At 40.3% G+C, this 12,641-nt stretch overlaps 1 long non-coding RNA gene across 2 annotated transcripts in view; it reads left to right on the forward strand.

Moving 5' to 3' along the window:
* The window catches only part of LOC131273461 (uncharacterized), a 76,671-nt gene that overhangs the window by 43,928 nt on the left and 20,102 nt on the right, over positions 1-12,641 (forward strand). For both annotated transcript variants that reach the window (XR_009180696.2, XR_009180695.1), the window contains one exon: positions 3,539-3,615. This is a non-coding gene — a long non-coding RNA (uncharacterized lncRNA). The remainder of the gene's footprint in view (positions 1-3,538; positions 3,616-12,641) is intronic.

Here is a 12,641-nt window from a genome sequence, read left to right on the forward strand (position 1 = left end):
TTAAGTCTCTTGAATGTACACCTAAAAATCTATTTATTTTGAAGCAATACTTTGAAAAGCAGGAGTTATTTAGGCATTTTAAATTCATTTCTTATACATCCTGTACTTTTCCCCCTTATTTCCTCCATTCCTGCCTTCTTTTATGTATAGTTGATCTTTTGCAGTGAAACAGTTTTTTCCCCCATTCTTATTTCTTTTTCTGTATGTTTTTTAGATATTTTATTTGTAAGGTTATGTTGGAGTTTATATTTAACATCACAAATTGATAGTAATCCTCTTTGAATTGACTTGAACTTACCTTCAGTTTCAAGAGTAATAATAAGAAACTAAAGGGAAGAAGATTTGGCCCAATAGTTAGGGCATCTGTCTATCATATGGGAAGTTCAAGGTTCAAATCCAGGGCCTCCTGACCTGTGTGATGAGCTGCCCTACACATAGTGCTGATACACGCAAGGAGTGCCATGCTATGCAGGGGTGTCTGCCACATAGGGGAGCCCCATGGGCAAGAAGTGCACCCTGAAGGGAGAGCCATCCAGCGCGAAAAATGTGCATCCTGACCAGGAATGGTGCTACACACAGAGAGCTGATGTAGCAAGATGATGCAACAAAAAGAGACACAGATTCCAGGTGCTGCTGACAAGAATAAAAGCAGACGCAGAACACACAGTGAATGGACACATAAAGCAGACAACTGGGGGAGGTGGTGAAGGGGAGAGAAATAAATTTTAAAAAATAAAAGAAACTAAAAGTTAATTATTAGATAAAATACTTTTAAACAAAATTAATTCAGAAATGAATTACATTTTAAGACATATAACTGAAAACACCTCAAACTAAATGATCCTGAAAATATATGCACATTTGAGGGTTATGACTAGATTTTGGCAAGATGATGGCAGTTGTTCCATTTTAGAAAAACAACTTAATATTGGGTTAAAAGGCAATAATCAGATGCAGAATGAAAAGGACTGTTACCACAGAGAAAGAACAAAGGCATATATTTAAGAGTGGGAGAAATATGGAACCAGGAAATACCCAGAATTAAACTGCCATGTCTTTGTACATTGTACAGAAACTACAGGAGAGACAGCTCTGTGAGGTTTGGAAAGCTGTTCTGAATCATAATACTGACTACAAATTCAAGGGGAAAAAATCATATAAAATGACCAATAGAAAAAATATGTCAATTGACATACAAAGGTAATAAAGGGCAAAAAAGGAATAAATGCAGAGTAACAGCACACAATGAAATGAAAAATCCTCCTTTCAGTGTCCTTTATGGTGTAGTTTTTCAAAAAACAAGGCATTAGGCATTAAGAAAATGAAGCAAGATATGAAAAGACATCAGATAATAAAAATTGAAGGGACAGAAATGTGGAAAAAATATGGAAAAAAAGGAAAAATCACTTCAAAATGTAATGCAAGCTAGAAGAAACACAGTGAATGATAATGCCTTATAAGAAATAGAAGTTGATGAGAGAAAAAAATATTCAAGAGAAAATAAAATTTTTTTAAAGATTTGAGAAAAAGTGTCAAAAGCTAATGATAGGTACGGAAGAGCCAATACGTGAATAACTGGTGTGCATGAAAAGACAAAACCAAAGCAGAGACCTGAAATAAATTTAAAGGTATAATTTTTGTCTGTAAATAGAAGGAATGCTTTGAGCACTGAATGAGAATGAACATAATGACAATATATAGTCTAGTAGAATTGATGGGCTTTCCAGAAAAAGAAAAAATTGTTTGTGCATTTAGCACAATAGATAGAAAATTAGATCCTCATCAAGGTTTTTGAAGACAATACATTGTGTCAGAAGAAAATGGAGCCATTAATTTTATACCCAACAAAATTGATTTGCAAGTATAAAAGACAGGGAAGTCCAAGTTACACTGTTAGACCCTGAGTCATACTGTACCCACATTCCCTTCCAGCTGAGTGAACAGAGTTCAGTAAAGGTAGTGTTTAGAAAGACATTGGCCTGAGGACAGATGCTAAGGTTTACATTTACACTTGTTCCACTATGACTAAATGGGGTTGTATGAGAGAAGGAGTGTCTTTGGTGAAAGCTGCTAGGGAGACAGACATAGGATAATTCAGGAAGTTCTAACTCTCTTTAGAGTGCTAGATAAATATTAAGAAAACTTGTAGGAGATAAATATTGTTTAATATAATGATACCTAATATTAAAAGTAAAGTCTCTTTCTAAACCTCCCTTTAAATCTGTCAAACTAAAAACCAGACTTTCACTAAATCAGCTGATTAAAGAATGGGTATAAGGGGTTGAGTACTGAGGTGTCCCCATTTCAGGGAATTATGCCTTTCAGTCTGCAAACACCAGCTCCTCTGAGGGTCTGACAAAGGCCTTCAGTTCATGCATGGTCTTCGTAGCTGTTGATACTAAGATCTGGAACACAAACACATGTTCCAGAATCTGGAAAGGCACAGAGAGTAAGGGAAGAGGAAGCTGTATATGGTGACCCTACAGGCACCTACAGCCCTCTTGCCCAAATTAAGGAGCCATTGGCTGGATGGCCGAGCAACTTAGGTGCTTTTATGGAAAGCGTTTCTGTCCCCTGGGTAGAAGTTGTTAGGGCATCCTTTACCTCCTGTGCCTATTTTCACCATCTAGTTCCTTGCTCCACTTGCATGTTCACATAAAATGTTAATCTCAGTTACCTAGTGTTCCCCTCCGTTTTGCCAAATTTCCTGAAATACCAAAAAGATAGATAGAAAAGCAGTGGATTCCATATGCACTTGTTTCCCTTCCCCTCTTCTTCTGACCTGCTCCACATTTCCTCTTCTTTCTCTTCATCTCCTTTTCTTCCCAAGTCTTGTTTTCTTGAATGAGTACAGAATAATTTCTGGAAGCAGACTTGTTCTGGAACAGTGTTGGCAGCTGGGGGAGGGAGGGAAGAAAACATTTATGCATGTCCAAGTGACCCAGTACAGGAAAACTTGTGTGGCCTGAGGAAAGTTCACAGGGAGGGGGGTGGTAGAGTGTGGGGGACAGGGCTGACCTGTCTCACTGGAGCTGTGGGTGCTGAGAGGAGCAGGGAGCCCTGGGCCCTGTGGTCCAGAGACTCTGTGCTGGGCCTGGTTCATTCCAGGAGACCAGGTCAGCAGGAGTGTGAGAGCCAGTGTGTGGAAGAAGCCAGGCAGTAGCCCCTTCACACAAGTCCTCCAGAAAGCCTGCCAGGCCTTGGGAAGTACTGAGCAGCAGCTGGACAGCAATCCCTCTCAACTGAGAGCAAGTTCAGGTTTTATTCCTAATCCTTGGATTTGGGTTCTGGGTGTAGAGTGGAGGCTAGAAGTGTGTTCAAGGATATGCATCCCACTGCCCCTCTCCAGGACCCACACTCACACCCCCTCCCCTGCCCCCACATTCCCAAGCACACCACTCAGACTTACACATAGACAGTCCCCAGTCCCTGTACACAGAGTTCTTGCCACCTAAGGGAACACTGATGCTTGTAAAACCTAGTTCTTTACCTGGAAAATCTCTTTTTTTAACCATACCCCAATCCTCATTTCTTCCAGGATATGGAAACAGAATGACTCTCCAGACAAAGCCAGGAAGAATGCTCTGATCTTCTTATGCAGATATTTCCTCAAGAGTGAGTGCTTCCAGAATATGTGCTGTTTTTGCTTCCACTTAGAGTCATTCCCAATTACAGAAATGAAAACTCCATATCGGATCATGCTGTGTAGTGTTTGCTCAGGTACTTTGTTCCCTTGGTGCTTTAGAAGAACAGGTGGGAAAGGAAACAGTGGTCAAGTCAAAGACCCTATAATCCAGTGGAGGAACATCTGTGGCAGAGCACATGCTTTGCTTAAACATAAATCCCTCAAGTCCATTTCACTTTGCGATTGCAAAATTCTTAATCAGTGGAGGAAAAAAAGTTGCTGAGGTCAAGACCCCTACCATGGAGTTTATAATCTGCTGCCTTTTGTGGATGCCCTTTTAAAGAAGGGGCCAGTTTGAAGAGGACCCCACTTGATGCTTTCCTCTGCTAGGAAATTGTATATATCAAATATATTATACATAATTAGATATCCTTATCTGAAGTCAGTGGAAAGAGAAAGAAACAAAAAAGGTAATATTTATATCTTAGATGAAGAATAGTGACCTCTCCTCAGCATTAGATGGGCCACCTCATCTTCTTGGTCTTTGGGAAGCTCCACTATCATTTATTCCTTGGGAGCTCAGAGGTCACAGAGTATCTGTGAGCACATTGGTGTTTAACCATGAATTACTCAGGGAGTATTCTGGCCTTGGGCAGGAGGGTAGAGTGGAGTTTGTAGATTAACAAGTACAGTATGAGCTGCTGCTGGGCCACCCTTCTTACTGTAAGAAGAATAGCAAAGACAGTAGAAGAAAAGAATTGTAGTTAATGGCAACCTAAAGTAACTTGTAATAATCAGCCTACAAATGGTTCTAAAATTCAATGACAAGTTCCCATGGTGCCTCCCATTTGTTCTGTATCTCACCTAAATTTCCAAAATTGCCAGTGTTTTCTTGACATCTTCCAGATCATTTCAACCTCCATGGAGTCACAAATGCTGACCCTGCAGATACCATATGTTCTATAGGAATTTCCCTAATGAACAATGACTTTGAATATCTTTTCTTGTGCTTATTGGTATTTGATATATCCTCTGGGAATCATCTGTTCAAGTCCTTTGCCCATTCTTAGTTGGGTTGTTTTTCTTTTTGTTGTGGAGTTGTAGGTGTTCTCTTATACATAGTGGCTATTTAAACCTATACTGGAAATAAGATTTGCAACTATTTCTGTAGGTTCTTTTCACTTTCTTGATAACGTCCTTTGAGTGACAGAACTTTTGACTTCTGATGAAGTTTACTTCTATTTTTTGTCATTGTTGCACATAGAATTCTGTACCTCAGTTTTCCACCTGAGGAGGAGGATAGTAAATCATGACATTTGTCTATGAATGACTTAATGTATATAAAATATGTAGTGTAGATGCTGGGGAAGGTTAATTAAAGGTCCAGTGTCTTGCCTGAGATCTCACAACTTAATATGACTCAGATCTGGATTCTCACCTGGGAGTGGAAACTCCAAGGTCAGTGCCCTATCCATGAAACACAGCTGCTTTGCCAGTAAATGACCACTTTATTTTAATCCTTGCTTAAATTTAAGTGTCTGTCAGCAATGGTGTAGAGGGATGTGAGCCAGTACCCTTATGGGGAAAACTGATGATAAGGTGGAAGGGTGTAGCTGTGCAGTGGATGGGCATGACGGTGGTACAGCGAGGCTATTGGGATGGGTGGTGCTGGTCTGCGAGGGGGTGGGGTGGGGGTGTGTTGCACTGTCCATGGAACTGGGGCAAGGGTTGGAGGAGGGAACAGATGAACTCTGGGGATTAGTTGTGTAGTGAATGGGTGTGACAGCAGTGCAGTGATGCTGTTGGGTTGGGTGGTGCTGGTTTGTGAGGGGTTGGAGAGGGGAGGGTGGGTTGAACTGTACATGGAACTGGGGAGAGGGTTGGGGGAGGGAGCAGGTGAACACATTGGCATTTGTGGGTATGTGGTTGAAATGACAACATTGAGAATGTTATTTTGGCAAATATGGAAGGGAGAGTTATTGGTTTAGGATGTTGGAGGTGGGGAGCATGCAGGACAGGGCCCACCTGAGGCAGGCTTCTAGGGAGTGTGTGAGTGTTCATTCCATTGTAGTATGTGTTATCAGAGGGTGGAGACCCACATAATGAGAGGGAAGGGGTGGCCTCCTGGGGAGTCCTGCTGTGTTCTCAAATAGAGCAGCAGGAGTCTCTTGAGATTGTAGGCAGTGCTTAAATGGGAGGACAGGCCAGTATATGGAGCCCTCAGTGTTGTTGTAAGTAACTATGAATCTCGTTCTTGAAGGAGTAAAGCATGATGCTTGCCCAGGTCCCAAGGGGAGGTGAGAGAGAAATAAAATAGGTGGAACTTGTGGCATTTTTGGGGTGATGGAATTGTTCCACATGGTCTTACAGAGATGGCTACAGGTCTTGTTAAATGTCATCAAAATTTATAAAAGTGTAGGGTCCAAATTATAAACCATAATGTATATCATTGACCAGGGTTAGTAGCAATGCTTCAATATTTGTACATCAACTGTAACAAATATACCATCCACATGTAAAATATTATTGATAGGGGAAACAGGAAAAGGGGGAGGATATTGAGTATATGGGAATACCCTATATTCTCCACATGGCTTTTCTATTACCTAAAGATTCTCTGAAGATACAATGAAGAAAATAAGACACTAGGGGAATAAATGGAAGAAAATGTCACTGTACATACAAGACAACAGATCTTATAGTGATGAAAGGCATAATGAAAAAAATTTTTTTTCAATTTTAAAAAAATTTTTGTTATTTTTTAAACTATCATTTCATTTTCTAATTAATTGTGTTTGGTTATTTCATTGGCTTCATGTTTTGAAGAAATGTTGGGTCTAAGAAAGGCTCCAGCTGTGGCAGGGGAGGATCATTGGTGTGGGGTGACAATGATGGGGGATTCATGGGAAGAGGTTCACCTGGGGCATGTATGTGAGGCGTGTGGTCAGATGTTCATGGGCATTGTCACAGTGGGTGAAGAATCACACAATAACCAAGAGAACCTTAAATGTCCAGTTCTGCCACATTCCCTAATGGGATGGCAAGAATCCCCTGAGTATAGGGGCAGCGAGTAGAAAAAGAGCATGGGCCATTGATGGGCCCTTGACATTGATGACTGTACTTATGAACCTTTACTTTTGAAATTGAAACCGAGCTTAGTGTTATAGGCTGCCTGAGAGTTACCTCCGGAGAGCCTCCCCGTTGCTCAAGTGTGGCCTCTCTAAGCCAAACTCAACATATAAATGCACTATCTTCCCCCTGGCATGGGACATAATGCCCAGGGATGAGGCTCCCTTACACCTAGGGATTACTGCCAAGCACCAAGTAGCAAAGAAACTGGAAAAAGACATTGACCAAAAGGGGGAAACAGTAAAGACAAATGAGTTTATATGGTTTAAGAGACTTCAAAGTGAGTGGGCAGATCATTCTAGAGGTTACACTTATGCAAGTCCTAGTAGGATCCAATTGCTACAGTAAATAAGTGCCTCAAATAGCTGGGTTCCTGAGAGCTCTGGAGACAGCCAGACACTATAGGCTAGGTTGATGTCTGAGGAGTTTGGCACCCCACCATTGGATCCTACTTTGGAATTTATGCTCCCCAGTGTGACAGAGTTGGACTCAGTTGCAGTTTCCAAACACATGGCTCTCCTGCCAATTGCATTTGAACCTATAGTTAGTAATAGAATTGATAGGTTTATGTCCAAGAGACTTATAGTTTTGGGCTTTCTGTGTGCCAGTTAGGCTCCGAAACCCAAGAGATTTGCAACACCTACTCTCCTGTTCATTGGACTCACCAAGGACATCTGACAAGGAGATGAGAATGGACAGCAGCCATTCCAAAGAACAGACAGAGTCTGCAGCTACAAGAAGATAGTCCCTCCACCTGCCCATTGGGCTCTAAGCCTCCTCTCAGTTAAAGACAGACTGGGCATCACCATTCCAGAATCCTCACAATCGGGGAATGAATGATGGACTACAGTAGACTTACTGTTATTCTGTTACAGACTTATTGTGATTCTAGTAATGGAAGAACTTTTATCATTGATGAGGAAACAGTGGCCACCAGGGTTCTGAGGGGACGGAGAAGGAAAAATAGGTGTAATAAGGGACCTTTTCAGGACACTGGAATTATGCTTAATGATGTTGCATTGTCAGGTTCAGGCCTTTATATGTCTTGTCATAACTTATAAAATTGTATGGGAGAGAATTTAAACTATAATGTAAACTATGATCCCCACTTAGTGGCAGTGCTTCAATATGTGGTCATCAATTGTAACGAATGTACCACGCTAATGAGGGGTGTTGTTATGTGGGCAAGTGTGGGAAGGGAAGGGAGTGGGGCATTTGGGAATTGGGAAAGGGAAAGGTTTTCCTGAGCCCTTTAACCTTCCCAGCGCCTTGGGCCTTCTCTTTGCCAGAGCTCTGAGTGAGGGGCTAGGTGTGGCAGATTAAAACAGTCATCTAGGCTGTGGAATTAAAAATCAGTTTGTCCTGTGCTTCCCCAATTTAAACCTTTCAATAGCCTTAAAATAAGGGTGGTTAATAATCCTATTAATGAATTTCAGAAAGCAAATGAAAAGTCCTTGAAAGCTATGGAAGATCTTTTCTAAATTATGATTGAAACAAATTAAACAATTGTAATATATTCCAGAACCTAGCATTCAGTATGCTTTTAAGATTATTCACAGTTTTAGAATTTTATTAAAGAGAAGTTTTAAACCTTATGTAAAGGAAGGAAAAAGAACATTCCTGGAATAAGCTATAATGATTTCAATTTTATTTAACTTAGATGTAATCTCCCTACATTTATAGAATGCCAATTAAATAAATATTACATTAAGTCTTTAAGACAATGAAATTCTAAATTCATGTTTAATGGAATTAAGTTAAACAGAGGAAATGTAGACCTGCCCTCTCTTTAATGAATAAAGTAAGCTTCATTGGCTGCTAATTGTCATTTTTTAAAAAAGATTTATTCCCCCCACCTTTTTGTTTTTGTGCTCGCATGTGCTTCCCGTGTCTTTTCTTTAAGAGGCTCTGGGAACCGATCCCAGAACCTCCGATGTGGTAGAGAGGCATTCATTTTCGCAAGCTGCCTCATCTCTCCAGTCTGCTGCATCTCTCAGTGTCTCTCCTCTGTGTCTCACTTTGTCGTGTCACCTTGCTGCACCAGCTGTGCGCAGCATGGTCTGTCAGCTCTCCATGTCAATGGACTTTCAGCTCTACAGTGCTCAGGCCAGTTTGCCTTTACCAGGAGGCCCTGGGAATTGAAGCTGCGGCCTCCTATATGGTAGATGGGAACCTGGTCACTTCAGCTACATATGCCTCCCTAATTGTAATTTAATAAGCTTATTTTAATGTGAAGTATCCAGTCCATGTGGTTGTGGTAAATTATATGGAGTTTGGAAAAGCATCTTCTAAACTGAAGCATTTAAGTGATTAATTCCAGGAAACCATTATTAATTAGAACTGTACATTGATATTAATAATAAAGAGTAACTTCATAGCAGGGAAACCTATCAGAGGCCACCTCAATCTGCATGTTAAAGTGGTGGTGTGGAAAGATACTCTTGATTGCTTTGGGAACCCTTAGTTTTCATAAAATACTGGAGAAAGTAGTTTCTCCTATACTGCTAAAGTAAAATACCTGTTCATTTACATAACTTGGCAAAAGTAATATCATTTTTAATATGTTATAGAATATATTGGAGGTATTTAGAAAGTATGTAAAGATCAACAATATGGAAGTCTATCTCTTTTAAAATCTCTTGAGCATCCAAACCTGGCTGAAATACCCTGCATGTTGCCTGTCCATTTGAGTTGTTGGCCAAGTTGGTCACTGACCTCTACAAAATAAAGGTATCTACCAGATCTCTGGTTATGCTCCTGAAGAGGATGAAGAGTACATTGCAGCTTCAGACTCCTGCAGCAGCCATCGATGGATTGCTAATGGCGAGATATACAATGGACATTGCCTCCATAGTGGCTCCATAGTGCCTTCATAGTGTCGAAGGGCACTGTGCACCAGGCACGTGAAACACTGGAGCCTTCCCTTCCTAGTCTCTCTCTAAGATCAACTATGCTGCAGCATGCTGGCTGTGTGAAGGACTCACCATGTGAAGCAACAATGATCAGAGTACTGTGAGTAGAACTTAAACACAATTGGCATTATGGCCTGCTCCCACGGGGAGATAACATATATGGTATTGCAAACCTGGAGCTTAGATCTATTAACTGCAGCTCAAAGGGGAGTTTGTGCATTGATTCATGCATTGATTAGTATGAAGTACTTACCTACATACTGATGAATATGATAATATCTCTTCAATTCTAGATCATATGCAGAAGGTTTTTGAGCATGTTAAAAATCTTGGTAAACTTAATTCATTTTATAAGTAGGTAAGGAATGTAGCTGTAAGATAAAGGAATGGCTCTCTTAAGTACCATCTTTATTTTCTTTGCCATGTGCTTGTCTTGCTGCCTATACTGTCTCTGTGAGTTTCTGTCTAGGGCAGTCCCTCTTCACACCTCTCCTAGCTGTCCTAAGCATAACCACTGCTGTAGGAACTGGGATTGAAGTTCATACTGAAACCTAGCAGGTCTCCTACAGTCTCTGCCTGGAGTTAACCAGCAGCATACAAGAATTCAAGGAAGAATGCTGTTTCCATCAAGTTTGGGAGGAAGCAGCCTCTGAAGGTACCTGTCCTTTCTCACTCTTGTGGTCTAGTATGTCATGACTGCACCCCTTTTTGGTTCTTTTTGCCACCATCTTCTTTATCTCTTTATTGGGACCATGGATTTTCAAAATTCAATTAAGTTTATTTCTTATGGATCAATGCCTTATTAATCATGTGGGGATTTCATCCAGTTCCAACCAGGATGTGGACCCATTTTTCCTCAAACACAATAGAATAGCAAGAGAGGTTCATGCCCTGTCAGGCAGGGACTACTAACTAGCAGGAAGCAACTACAGAAGAATGACCTTGGCCCCTCAGCACCCCTTTAAGAAGAATGGCATGAACTCTCTGAGGGTGAGTTGAGACAGTTGAGTACAGGGAAATGAGATGAGCCACAACATGGCCAACAGACAAGGCCTTGACCTTGACTTTCAGGTTCCAGTTGGGACTCTTTCCTGGGCTGAGGGGAGGCACTGCATATTCCAAAGAGTACTCAACTTTGGCTCCCATTATTGGTGGGATAACCAATAGCAGCTTGGGCCCTTCCCATTAGAAGATGACCACACAAGCCAGAACTCACTTTCTCTGCCTAGAGGAGCCGACACCAGTAATGGTGCTTATTTCCATCCTCTCCATTTCTCAGCAAGTTCTCTTCTTTCTCCCATTTCTAAATAAAATCTTTTTCCTGGCCTGACTAAAAAAGAAAGAAAGAAAGAAAGAAAAAAGAGAGATTCCACAAAAGATGCTGCAGATGCAACTGTGAATAGGGTTTAGTGACTTCCACAAATGACAGTCCACATAGCAGCAGAATGTCCCCAGGGTACAGGAAGCCTGGATGTGCAATTCTGAAATCCCAGAATGTTACCCCATTAGTAGGAGACCAACATTTTCATGGTTTGAATCCACACAATTCCGAGTAATGTACATGTTTTCAAGATGCTCAAAGTAAGAGAATCAAGGTGTCTTGTGGTGGGCAGGGTTTTTATGTGTAGATGGAAAAATTTGAAATACCAGTAAACAAAATTACACCTATTCTTTCTTGTTAGAGGTTATTTCTAAAATAAAGTGTTTAAATACAGTATGCGCAAAACTTACTGATGAGTTTTTGGACCATGTGCTATACATAAGTTACTTTGGCAGATCTTTTGTGTGCCTGCTAATAGGAAAACCAATTGTTGATAAAATTGTAGGTCCTATTAAAATGACTCTGAACCTATAGGATTGGGAATCTATAGCACTAGAAATAACGTTTTTTAAAAAATCTAAAAACTGCCACCATGAAAACCAAATTAAAAGACTAAAAAGAAGGAAACTGAAATTCAAATGCTTCATATGAATGATAAGAGTCATTGAAAAGGCAGCATTAAAATACAATGAGAAATTAAAATTTAATTGTAGGAGTAAAATACTCATAAATATAAGCTTAAGTTCAGAAATAAAATGTATTTGAAGGATATGTAATTGAAAACGCCTTTAAAGATAATTGATTCTGAAAATATATACACATTTAAAGGTAGTACCTAGACAAGATGGCAGTTGTTCCCTTCCAAAATAAGAGTTAAATAAGGGGCAATAATAATCAGATTGAGAAATAAACTAGAGAAGGACAGGTGCAGTGGAGAAAAGGAGTATGAAGACCCATACCTAAGAGGATATGAAAAGATCTTGCTGGGGAAGGAGGAAAAGGGTTTGATGTTGACTATATGGGAGTCCCATCTATTGTATATGTGACCTTACTGTAATCTAAATTTTTTTGAAGACAAAATTAAAAATTAAAAATTAAAAATAAAAAGGGTGTAGGCACCAAGGAAAGAATGGAAGAGATTGCCTTGCCACTGTACATACAGGGCAACAGCTATTACAGTGATGAAAGGCAAAATATCAAAACCAAAGTTTTATGATATTTTTCAATTTTTAGTACCCCTGTTTTTTACTGTATTTCAGATTTTCTAAATTAATATGAATTTTGTTTCTAATCTTGAAACCTATTACTATTTCATTTACGTACTGATCAAATTTGGCAATATATTATGCTTCATTTTTTAAGAAATTTTGAATCACAGTGGGGTTCAACTATGGCAGGGGAGGAACACTGGTGTGGGGTGTCATTGATGGGGGGCACATGGTTGGGAGGGAGTTCTCCTGGGCATGTATATAGGCTATATAAAAATGTTTGGGTATTCGTTGGATATCATCATAGTAGGTAGAGTTACAAACAACAACTGAGGGAGTGCTGAGTTGCCAGTTTGGGGAGCTCTGTCACATTCCCCAGCAGAACAGCAACAGTCCCCCTAGTGTGCAGGCAAAGACCAATGAAGAAAGATGATCTGATGATGGGC

Source organism: Dasypus novemcinctus, chromosome 15, assembly GCF_030445035.2.
Source record: "Dasypus novemcinctus isolate mDasNov1 chromosome 15, mDasNov1.1.hap2, whole genome shotgun sequence".
Classification (NCBI taxonomy): domain Eukaryota; kingdom Metazoa; phylum Chordata; class Mammalia; order Cingulata; family Dasypodidae; genus Dasypus; species Dasypus novemcinctus.